Source organism: Macrotis lagotis, chromosome X (assembly GCF_037893015.1).
Source record: "Macrotis lagotis isolate mMagLag1 chromosome X, bilby.v1.9.chrom.fasta, whole genome shotgun sequence".
Taxonomy (NCBI): domain Eukaryota; kingdom Metazoa; phylum Chordata; class Mammalia; order Peramelemorphia; family Peramelidae; genus Macrotis; species Macrotis lagotis.
The window spans coordinates 63489022-63501861 of NC_133666.1; positions in this window are offsets into that span (position 1 = coordinate 63489022).

The window sequence follows — 12840 nt, forward strand, 5'->3', positions numbered from 1 at the left end:
CCTGATCCTAGGGCTGGTGCTCTATCCACTACACCACTTAAGTTGGCTCCATTCATTTGGGGTTTTCTTAACAAAAGTGCTAGACTAAATTTGTCATTTCCTTCTCTACCGCATTTTACATATCTAGAAACGGAGGCAAATAAGATTGTGACTTGGGCAGGGTCACAGAGCTAATAAGTGTCTGAGATTGGATTTAACCTCATAACTTTCCTGTCTATCTACATCTTGACAGTAGCATGCTGTGGACCTGACCACTAGAAGGACCTTCTTTCCCTCACCAAATCAAAAAAAAAACTATTTTGCCTTCCCTTGTTTCCCTAGCTTGCACAACATTGACTGACACATAGTAGGTGCTTAGTAAAAACTTATTTAGTCAATAATCTTTTTTTTCTTGTTTGCCTAGAAAAATGACATAAAGAAAACAGACCCTACTGTTTAGTTAGTCAGAAAAGACTCAGACAGGTTTTTGTGTTCAGGAAAAATGCTTAGGTTTATGTGGGTGTTAGTGTTCAGAATGGAATCAGGAAGCTGCTCCAGTGTTCACATGGCAGCCAAAATGGTTATTAAATACCATAGCAACATGTGCTCGAAATGGCATAGGAAAATGTCCTAATTTATATGTGTTAATTTGCCCAGAGTACATTAACTCTAGAGACTTCTGTTGGTGGGGTTGGGGTTTTATTTTTAACTTTACGTAAAGATATAAACATATATATATATATATATATATATACATACATACATATATATATACATATATATGTATGTATATATATAATATATATATGTGTGTGTTTATTTATATATGGAAATTATATATTATATATATACATCTATATATATATATGAAATGTTATAACATGACATATCTATAGAACTTTAAGTTTGACCAAGGGCTTTCCTTCATCTTATTCAAGGCTCACAGGGTCTCTACATATTTATAATCCCCACTTTACAGATCGTGAAACTGAGGCCTGCAGAAGCTAAGCAATTTGTCCATGGAAACACACCCAACATTTATTTGAAGTAGGACTTGAAGTCAAGTCTTGACTTCAGGTTCAAACCTTTATCCACTCTACCTTTGTTTCCAGTAATAGGCTTATTTTATTAACATGCTATAACCCATGCCTGAAATGCTCTCCTTTTTCACCTTCCTCTATCAAGATAGAGTGTCTAGCACATTCTGCTTGAGGTCTTTTCTGATTCTTCCAATTGCTATTATCTCCCTTTCCTAACTACCTTGTATCTGTATATTCTATTGATATTTGTTCTATATACATATATATACACTTAGGTAATGATAGGAGTTTGACAAATGACTGGAATTCTGGCATCTGTAGTTTTGAGCGCTCAGAGAAGTCTGGATTCTCAAATCCTTTGGGCCAAAAGCACAAGATGGTTTCTCCTGAACACAAAGTTGCAGCAGTTAGTCCCTTGAGAGACTCCATGAGGTTGCTTGGGCCCAGGAAACTTCTCAAAGGCTGCTTTACTATGTCCTTATCTAACAATTAGAACTGCTGTTGGGCCCAAGACCTGAAGTATTGCACTCTCTTTCCCCACTACTGTGGAGTCCATCTAGTCTGGACCACAATGCTGTCTGCCCTGAATTCGGTTCTAGGGAAGCCTAGAAGAAGGGTCCTACTCCTTTCCTCACACTCTTGGCTTTTTGTACCACATCCATCCCTCTCCTCATCCTAGTGCCCCAGGAAGAAAATTTCCTCATGGAACAAATTCTGATTCCTATCTAAGGTCTCTCCAAGGTTCTGCACAGGCTCTATTACACTGGCAAGATGGTGTATGATACTTATAGTTGACATGGGAACTAAAGCTCAGAACAAGTAGTGCTTTATGCATGGTCACACAGCTTGTTAAAAGTCAATGACAACGATGGAACCTTGGTCTTCTTGACTTTCAAGTTGAGTTACCTATTTACAATACAATGCCTTTCCTAATGATTTCTTATGTTAATTTAACCTATTACACATGCACATGCATGCATGTGACCTCACACAAACACACACACACACACATATATTATATAAATATATATATATGTCAGAGGTTTGTACTAATCCTACTTTTTTGTCCTTGCCTGAATAGATGACCATGGCTTTTGGGTTTGGCTTGGGCTTACTGCCAAGTTTCACTCAACTTGTTCTCTTAATTCTGATTCCGATTGTTACTATCCAACTCAATGCCAGCAGCCTCTGATCATTGTCTTATAGCCTCCATTTCCTATGCTCTTATTCTCCAATAACGATTCCTTGACTCTAACACGACACAATTTTCCCTTCTTTTCTGTCAACAGTTTTTTACCAGTTATTAGCAACTAGCAAATGTGAGATTGATTTGAGTTTCACTTCATGCCCCTTCCATTGAATGCCTTTTGCTAATTAACACGGAAACATTTGAAAAGGAGGCAATAGGAGAGAGATGCAAGCAAAGTGTCCAGAGAATCTACAAGCTGGATAATGACATTATGAGCTTTTAAAAAGAGTTAATAAAGCTTTTATAAACGTGGATAACAGGAAGCAAAAGGTTAGATTCAGTGAAAAAAAACCCAATAATATACTATCAAGAAGTTGGGAGCTCTCTTTTACTGAAGATCTTCAAAAAACATTCTCTTCTGACTAAGGCAGCTTATGTATAGCTGAGTTGGCCAGAGGGGATGGAAATGAGCTAGACCTAGCCAGAGATGTAGACATTTCTATGTGCAATGTAGTCTAGTATTTCAACTATGTGTGTGTGTGTGTGTGTGTGTACATGCATGCATGCATAAAATGTAAATATGAATAAAATTAAAAGAGTTTTTTGGTAAATGCATCTTCAATATTTCCTTCTCTTAGAAGAATACATTTTTTTCAAGACTATGAACATCGTCCCACATTCTCTAGCCCAAGGAGCACCAGGGAGTGCATGTGCCTAATATGGCAGGAAGCTAAGACTTTTCCAGAGTGGTGGTGGATGGTTTTTTAACATTAAGCCAGCTTCATCTTTTCATTGTACTTGAACAAATAAGTTTCAAAAAATAACACAATTGAGCAGATTTCCTATATGGAACAAATGTGTCAACTTGAAGACATGTAGATATGCTCAATGATCCATTGGTTTCTATATTTCCCATCTCCATTTTGTGGTACAAAAGGCTACCTACATACTATTCCCCTGGGCAGTTATACATATAAACTGAAGATTCTTGGAATTATATATGTAGTTGAGACCAAACCATAGAAGCAGAGTGGGGATGTTCCTATTCCCTCACCCCTTCTAATGGACCACATGCTCATCACAACCAGTAGCTGCTGGCTACTCCTCACATGTCTCTGGGCCTGGTGACTGACAAAAAGGCTGCCTTGAAAGTGACCGAAAGTCAGTCTCATTGTGTAGGCCCAAAGGGTGAGTGGCATTTCCAGGCTCAATCACCAATCCTCTTTGGCATAGAACTCCAATATATTCCCAACCAGGACATTGGGACAGCCAGGACTATATCTTGAAATCATCTTGGTATGAATGCCTGTCCATCTGCACTATCAATTTTACTTCTGATTCTTAGATTCATTTTTAAATTGATCAGTTCCACTGTTCACTCTTTTTTCCTTTTGTCTTTTTATAAAATTTTGATTCTCGGTGGTTTTTAAGCAACGCTGCACTTTTTAATCAATTTGCCATTACTTGAATTTCTAAATTACTTTCATTGTAGGAGAGCTTTAATATTTTCTTGTTTTATATCAGTCTGATTCAATAGGCCTCTCTTTTACCTATCTTCTTTATTTCCAATATTACATTGCTTGTGCAGTGAGATATGAAATTTCATCAATGAAGGTGATCAGAAATTCAGCTGGGCCTCAATCAGTCCTGTTGTGTTGCTCCACAAACATAGCTAGTTTCTGTTGAAAATCTATTTTATTCTGAAAATAATGAGACAGCATACACAAAAACTAATGAGATGCAGCCAAAGCAAAATATTTTATCCCTCAATGCTTACATGAATAAAATAAAGAGGAGATCAACGAATTGGGCATGCAACTAAAAAAACTAGAAAAAATAATAAATTAAAAATCCCCAATTAAGTACTAAGTTAGAAATTCTAAAAAATCAAAGGATAGATTAAAAAATTGAAAGTAAGACAATAATTGAATTGATATATAAAACTAAGAAATGATTTTATGGAAAAACCACAAAATAGATAAACCATCAGTGAATATGATTAGAACAAAAAAAGAAAATAGAATACCAAATTACTAGTATCAAAAATGGAAAGAGTGAACTCACTGCCAATGAGGAGGAAATTGAAGACATAATCAGAGCTATTTTGCCCAACTGTATGCCAATAAATTTGATAACCTGAATGAAATGGGTAAGTATTTATACAAATAGAAACTTCCCAGAGTAACAGAAGATGAAATAAAGTATTTAAATAACCCCTTTTTAGAAAAAGAAATTGTAGAAACCATCAATCAGCCCCCTAAGAAAATGTCTCCAGGTCCAGATGGATTTACATGTGAATTCTACCAAATATTTAAGGAAAAATTAATTTCAATTCTACATCAGCCATTTAAAATTAATTCCAATTCTACACCAGCCATTTAAAAAAATAGGAAGAGTTCTGCCAAATTCCTTTTATGACACCAATATGGTGCTGATACATAAACCAGAAAGATTCAAAACTGACAAAGAAAATTGTAGACCAACCTCCCTAATGAATACTGATGCTAAAATTTTGAATAAAATTTTATCAAAGAGATTTCAGCAAGTTATCACTAGGACAACACATCATGATCAGGCAGGATTTATACCAGGTTGGCAGGGATGTTTCAATATTAGAAAAATGATGAACATAGTTGAACATATCAAGGACAAAACCAACAGAAATCATATGATTATCTCAGTAGATGCTAAAAAAGTCTTTGACAAAATACATTTCATTCCTATTAGAAAAAAAATAGTATAGGTATAAATAGAGTTTTCCTTAAAATCATATGCAGTATCTATCTAAAACATCAACAAATATTATGTGTAATGGGGATAAACTAGGAGTATTTCCAGTAAGATCAGGGGTGAAACAAGGAGGCCCATTAGCATCATAACAATTCAATAAAAAAATTAGAAATATAACCTTTAGCTGACAGAGAAGAAAAAGAAATTGAAGGAATTAGAATTTGCAATGAGAAAGCAAAACTTTCACTTTTGGCAGATGATACGATGGTATTCCTTAGAGAAAAATGAGGAAATCATCTAAAAATCTACTTGAAACTATTAACAAATTCAGCAAAGGAGTAGGATATAAAATAAACCTATATAATCATCAGCATTTCTATATATAAACAACAAAGCTCAAAAGCAAGAGATAGAAAGCAAAATTTCACTTAAAGTAATTGCAAAAAATATATAAAATATATAAAAAGTTATCTTATTATGTAATTCTACAATATCTCATACATTATTTTTTTCCTTAATGATATGATTTCTCTCTCATCCCCATCAATTTACATCAGTGTATACCATGAAAAAAATGTAAAGATCAACAGACTGGCTTCTGCGGGATGTGGGGGAAGGGAAACAATATTAAGGGAAAAATGGTAAAATTCAAAATAAATAAAATCTTTCTATAAAATACTTCAGAATCTACCGCTCAAGACAAACTCAGAAACTCTAAGGACACAATTACAAAATATTTTTCACGCAAAAAAGTCAGATCTAAGAACTGGAAAAATATTACTTGTTCATGTTTAGATTGAGCTGATATAATAAGAATGACAATTCCAACCGAATTACATTACTCATTCAGTGCCATATCAATCTCACTACCAAATGATCATTTTACAGTGCTAGAAAAATATAGTAACAAAATTCATCTGGACCAACATAAGGGCAAGAATAGCAAGGGAACTGATGAAAAAAATTGTAAAAGAAGGTGGTCTAGCTCTATCAGATCTAAAACTATACTATAAAGGGGCAGTCATCAAAACTGCCTGCTACCAGTTAAGAAATAGAGTCATGGATCAATGGATTAGGATTAGGTGGAAAAGAAACAGTAGTCAGTGATTATAGTAATCTAATGTTTGACAAACCCCAAGACATTAGCTTCTGGGATAAGAAGTCACTATTCAACAAATGTTCTTGGGTAAACTGGAAAATGCTATGACAAAAACTAGACATGGACTCACACCTCACACCCTATACCAAAATAAGGTCAAAATGGGTGTAGAATGTATATGTAAAGGGTCATACCATAGACCAATTAAAAGATAAAGAAATACTCTATCTTTAAGATCTATGGAAAGAGAAGAAGAAATTTATGATCAAACAAGAAACAGAGTATATTATAAAATGCAAAATGAATGATTTTGACTATATGAAATTAAAAAGCTTTTGCACTGGTAAAACTCAAACTGCCAAGATTAGATGGAAAGGAGAAATCTGGGAAACAATTTTCATAGCTTGAATACATGACTCCAATTGTCTCAAGAAACTTGTTGAGACATAACACAATGAACATGATCCTCTTCTGTCCTAGTCTAGCCCCCAATCTATTCTAGGCCATACATTTGCATATCTTTTTAATAGTATGACAAGAAAATATAGCAAACTGCTATCTCTGCTTCTGTGTCCTGATTGCTCACAATAACCCCCTCCCCAATGCTATGAAACCTTGTTCTCTGGACCCTCGGTACTATGTCCTCTGAGTAGGTATCCCGACATAGTCACTGGCAACAAAATGTACTCCCCCAAATTCATAGCTTGGTCTCTCTCTTGCTTCTTTAGGTTCAACAGCACAACTTAGAGAACATATGCTAATCTTTTCATTAAGGAATCATAGAATTTCAGCATCTTTAATTTAGAAGTGACCTCAGGATTTATACTTGGTCTAAATCATACCTGGCAAAGAATCCTGTTGATGCCACTGAAGTTGTTAAACAGAGCTCTCTTGTGGATCTTCATTGATCAGGAATCCACTATCACAGCATGCAGTCCACTCCAGTGTTTGGCAGTTGGATTAACGTGAAATTTGTCTTTTTTTTGGGGGGGGGGGGTAGCTAGAGCACTGCCAGTGGATAGAGCATCAGCCCTGAAGTCAGAAGTACCTGATTTCAAATCCAGCCTCCAACATTTAATAATCACCTGGCTCTGTGGCCTTGGGCAAGCCACTTAAACTCATTTGCCTTGCAAAAACCTAAAAAAAATTGGCTTTTTGCAACTTCTACTGATTAAGCCTAGGTTTATCCAAGAAGTCTAATCATTCCTTCATGTCACAGCTGTCCCAATAATTGAAGGCATCTAATACATCCCCTCTTCTCTCCCTCCCCAGCCCTGACTCTAAGATAAAAGTTATCATTTTTATATGACATGACCTTCAGGCAGCCCTTCCACATTCCCTTTGCTCTATGGGCACTCTCAAATTTACCAGTCCATGTTAAAATTGGATGCCAAGATACAGATTGAACATTCGGTACTATCATTCTGCCTTAAATGCAGAGTGTCCTGAAAGTCTCAGTGCAGGCCAGATGTGATCTAACATCTGGATAGAGCACAATAAGATTTTTACTATCCTCTCTTTAATATTTCCGGAAACTCTGCAGGCCATTAAATTTTTGTGGTCTATCACATTGCCCTGGTGACTTCTGCTGTACTTCAGGTCTATGAATACCCCCAGATCCTTTTCACACAAATTGCTTTCTAACATTGACTTGCCTATATTGCACTTGGGAAACTGATTTTTTGAAAGCAAGTCTAAGATTTTACTTTTGGGGGGAGAGGTTGGATCTATTATTTCAGTGTTGTAGACAACTTTTTTGTTTTAGGCTCTTTGCAAGGTAAATGGGGTTAAGTGACTTGCCCAAGGCCACACAGCTAGATAATTGTTAAGTGTCTGGGGCCACATTTGAACTCAGGTCCTCCTGACTCCAGGGCCGGTGCTCTACCCACTGTGCAACCTAGCCACGCTGCCATCATTAATATTCCTAAAATTATGCTAAGCATTTTATTAAGTCCACTACCACTACAAATGTTCACATGGATTATTTCTTTCCAACCTGTGGAAGAACATTCTGAGCTTGTAACAGTCTGATCAACATTTCAAGATTCTAACACAGTGATCTTATTTTGGTCACTATAATTTTATTTACAGACAATTCAACTAAAAAAAACACTGAGTACTCATTGTGACTGTCCAGGTGTATACCAAGTGTTTGAAGTGACAGAGATGTGAGGAAGATACAGTCTTGCTCACAGGAATGCCATAGTCTGTTAGGGGAGAAAAGATACAATCATAAAGATATGCTCACAGAGAGTCAGAATGCAATGTTAGATTGAGAAAAATATGACAATTATGGGACAAGGGTAAAAAGGAGTAGTCACTTCAAAAATCTCAGACTTCTAAAACTTACATGTACATGCTGCATTTGTTTCAACAGGTGTCATAATTTTTGGTGACTAAATTCATATTTTATCAAGCTATTTCTGTACATAGCCTATGTGTGATTCAGCGTTGTATGAACAAATGGGACTTTCACTTTGTGGACCTACCTCAGCCCAATTTCCCATTAACTTTAGTCTAAACAAGGGATAAATGAATTGAGAAGAAACTGTCAAACCGCCCCCCCCTTAATCACCTAACAGGCTGATCCCTGGGCCAACCAGATCCACCAGTTGGTTTCTTATTCAATCTAATACTTACCATCCACAAACCATTCTCATAATAGACCTAGACTGTCAAACTCAAGCCAATTTTCAATCCTTGGGACAGCTATCTTATCTAAATTATTAAGAGAAAAGCATCAAACCCAACAATTTTTGCTTCCCAGAGAGTTCTAGGGCATAAGATGAAAAGCAGTAGAGATTCTGCAATAAAAGATTAATATAGAGAAAAGTAATGCACTTTAAAATGATGCGCTGCTAACTAATTTGGTGAAGATGGCTGATTGCCAGTTTGAAGAATAACACCTTATGTACCAAATGGAGTGCCTCAGAGTTAGAACGAACTTGACTATGGAACAGTCAAATGTTTCATTTATTCGGCTTTTGTATCTTAATTTTTTGCAAGGTTTTCTTAAGTACATTCTCATCAATCAGACTTAAGGTGTCTTCCTTCAATGTGCCACGTTACTACCCTGATCCTAAATTACATTTCTATAACAATACCTAACCTTATAACCAGCTCAGGTTAATGCAAATTTAGAACAATTTAAGACCTTTCGAGTGTATTAGTATTTAGGCATAAACCTTTCCTTAACATGAAGGAGGGGGGGCAGTTACAACTGAATGCTGGAAGTTTCTTGCATGCTTTTTGTCCACAGGGGATGTTTACCTTGTCTTCGTTTCATTTCCGGGACCTTACAGAAGTTATGACTGAGGAAAAGGATTGATTTGAGTCTAGTTAAAGACTTTCTATCTGGAAGGGAAAAAAATCCTCTTGGCATATAAGGCTCCTAAGGAGCTTTGGGATCATCACGTAAAAATCCCCACATTTTTCACTAGGCTAGAAAGAGTGAGAGGCTGGGATGCTAAATGTTAATGCAACTTTTAATACCATCTTCTTTCATTTAATCTAAGGACAAATAATTGAGATGCATAAGGGTCGCAATTATTTTGCTAGTTGAGATTCATGTCCACACCATGAATTTCATACTATTATTAAAAAGCTCTAAATGTAGGACCATTTTAGCTTTAAAAAAATAAATACTTGTAGACCTTTCATTTTGTCCACCTTAGAACTGTCATCAGAAACCCCTTTAACTGCAATGTGTTGCGTATGTAAACGCTCAGTTTGTCCTCCTTTCAGCTCCTCTATTTAGAATTATCTTTCACAAAAATCCAATACTGATCACGCAGCATGGCATGCATCTGCCACACTGGGTTGTTCAAATCTTACCTAGTAGGGTACAAGTTCTGGAAGGCTTTGTAATACTGGAAAGGTTTTGAGTATCAGCCTCTGAGAGAATATGGATGCTTGTTGGACTGGCTTAAGTAAACAGAAGTTCAACGGTAGGTTGGTCCTTTGCCCACAGCAACCGACACAATAAAGAACATAAAAAATGGTCCCCAAAATTTCCTCTATTGTCTTTAATGGGGAAGTGGTACAATGGTGTTAAAAGGGGTAGTGGGTGCCAAGAAAATATTAATTTTGTTGTTCTCAAATATGAGACTCATGTCCAATAAGTAGCCAAGGAGACAGACTAATGGAAAAACAGAGGGTTGGTCTTGACCTCATTCTAAATGAAAAAAGGAAACAAAACATAGAGAACCTGTATCTAAACAAAAAACTAGCTCACAGGTTCTCCCGGGAGAGGAAAATAAAGGAGTTTGCTCAGTTAATTCTGGAGGGAATTGAATAAGATGACAGTGTAATATAGTGGATTGGACATTAGACCAGAGGTGAGGGAAACATGAGGTGAAATTCTTTCTGAGATCCTGGGCAACCAGGGGCAAAGTCACTTATTTTGTCTTGGCCTCAGTTTTCCCATTTGTAAAACAAAGTGAACAAATAATGGCCATACTTACCTGATGACGTGATTGTGAAAATCACATGAGAATGTACATGAAGTGTCTTGCAAGTCTTAAACCATTATAAATATCAATGATCTTATCAGTTCATTCTTATTTCTACTTCTATTCTATTTATCCAGTCCTAAATTTTCTCCTTAACTTCCTCTTGCATCTCCAAGGCCTTTTAAACATTGAAAACTGGAAGTCCAGAAAACACTTTAAGCTCAACAAATTCAAAACATAACTGGGAGGGCAGCTAGGTGGCCTAGTGGATAGAGCACCGGCATTGGAGTCAGGAGTACCTGGGTTCAAATCCGAACCCAGAAACTTAATAATTACCTAGCTGTGTGGCCTTGGGCAAGCCACTTAAACCCATTTGCCTTGCAAGAACCTAAAAAACAACATAACTGGGGATCTTAGCTCATATGCCCCACTCTGGTTCTGTATTACTGAGGAGGGCAATACCATCCTCCCACTTTCTTAAGTTCCTAACTCAGGACTCAACTGGACTCCCCACTGTCACTCAACCCCCATTCCCATATCCAAGCTGTTGATGAGGCCAGTTGATTTCTCCTTTTAAAAATTCTCAAATGTACCCCCTTTTCTCCCCTGACACTGCTACCCTGATGGTACAAATCCTCATCACATCACACCTAGATTTTTGCAAGTCTGCTGGTCTCCTTCCCCATTTCAATGCACCCTCCATTGAGCCACTAAAGTGATTTTCCTGAAGCTAGCTGATCCTGCAACTAGCTGTCAACCCCTCTCAAAAAATCCAGTCCGTATTGCCTCTAGCATCAAAAATAAAATCTTCCTCATCAAATGCAATATCAGATAACAACATGTCTCATGGAATATTTCTTGTGCTAATAGTAACTCAGTCAATAAATATGAAGCACCTAATCTTTTTACGTCTTTTACCATAGCATTGATGGTTCTATCCACAAGCAAGACCCTCTACATCTTCCAAATTTGGACATTTTCCCTGGCCCCCCTCTTGAATCCTTTCCTTTCTCATCTCTGCCTTCTACTTTCCTTCATGTCCCAACTAAAATCTCACTTTTTTTAGAAGAAATTTTCTCAATTCTTGTTCTTATGCCTTGCCACTCTCATTTCCCATTTAACATTTTCTGTAGCTTTTTGTCCATGGTTTGCCTGCTATTGGCCCCATTAGACGATGACCTTTGTGAGAGTAGGCACAATTTTGCCTTTTTTGTATCCCCCCCCATTTGCACTGTGTCCAGCACATAGTAGGTGCTTCATATTTATTGACTGAGTTACTATTAAGACAAGAAATATTTCGTAGGGCATAAGATTATCTCATATTCCATTTGCAAGAAGACCGTAAAAAATCATGATAGCCTATACTCTAATAGCTATTGCAGAAGCCGGGGTAGGAAATTTTTTGAAGAACTCAGTTAATGGTATAAGTCAAATACCTACATAGTTGGATAGTCATGGAGGTATGTATATACAATAGTAGTGCAAAAGGTGTCATTAGGGAGACATTCCATTTGGAAAAGTAGGCTAAGCACTCATCAAGAGAAGGGATAAACCGGGCAGAGCTTACAGGTTCTACTGGAATCCCAATTAGGTCAAGGGAATGAGAAAAAGGGCTTCCAAGCATTAGTTTGATTACTCCCTTACCTGTCTCTGGCCACTCCCTGAAAATGTATGAGGAGGCAAGAAAACTGATTAGAATATGGTTAGATTACAAGCTATAATATGCCCACATCAGTGAAATCACAACTCCAAAACAATAAAGTACTCAAAATAAGATTTTATTTCTCGTTTTTAAACAAGTATTCAAATTGTTTGAACTGTTAAAAAAAACTGAAACTTATTTTTAGAATGTTCAACTAGCAATCCATAATCAATTTTCAAATAATACATTTCAGTTCTAGTTCTCCCCTTAGCATAGATCTTTTAGTAAATAAATTTCTCTCTGAGCATCCTTTTATGGAAATGTGCATAATGCTCTGCAAATTCATAACTCTTATCTACATGTATTATAAATGTACAAAGTTTTACATACAGATAACAATACAATGTGACCACAATGCATTTAAATAGCTGGAATCTGATTTGACCAATCCTATACTCCAAGTCTGAAATACATTTTTATATGATTCCTTTTGCACAAATGAGACAAGAAAAAAACATACTTTTAGTGCAATATGTTGTCCTAAGCTCAAAGAACCTTCACAAGACTATTGATAACAAGCAAACATTTCAATGTTTTTTTTAAGGCAATGGGGTCAAGTGACTTCCCAGGGTCACAGAGCTAGGCAATAACAAATGCTTGAGGCTGAATCTGAATTCAGGTCCTCCTGACTACTGGGCCTGTGGTCTATC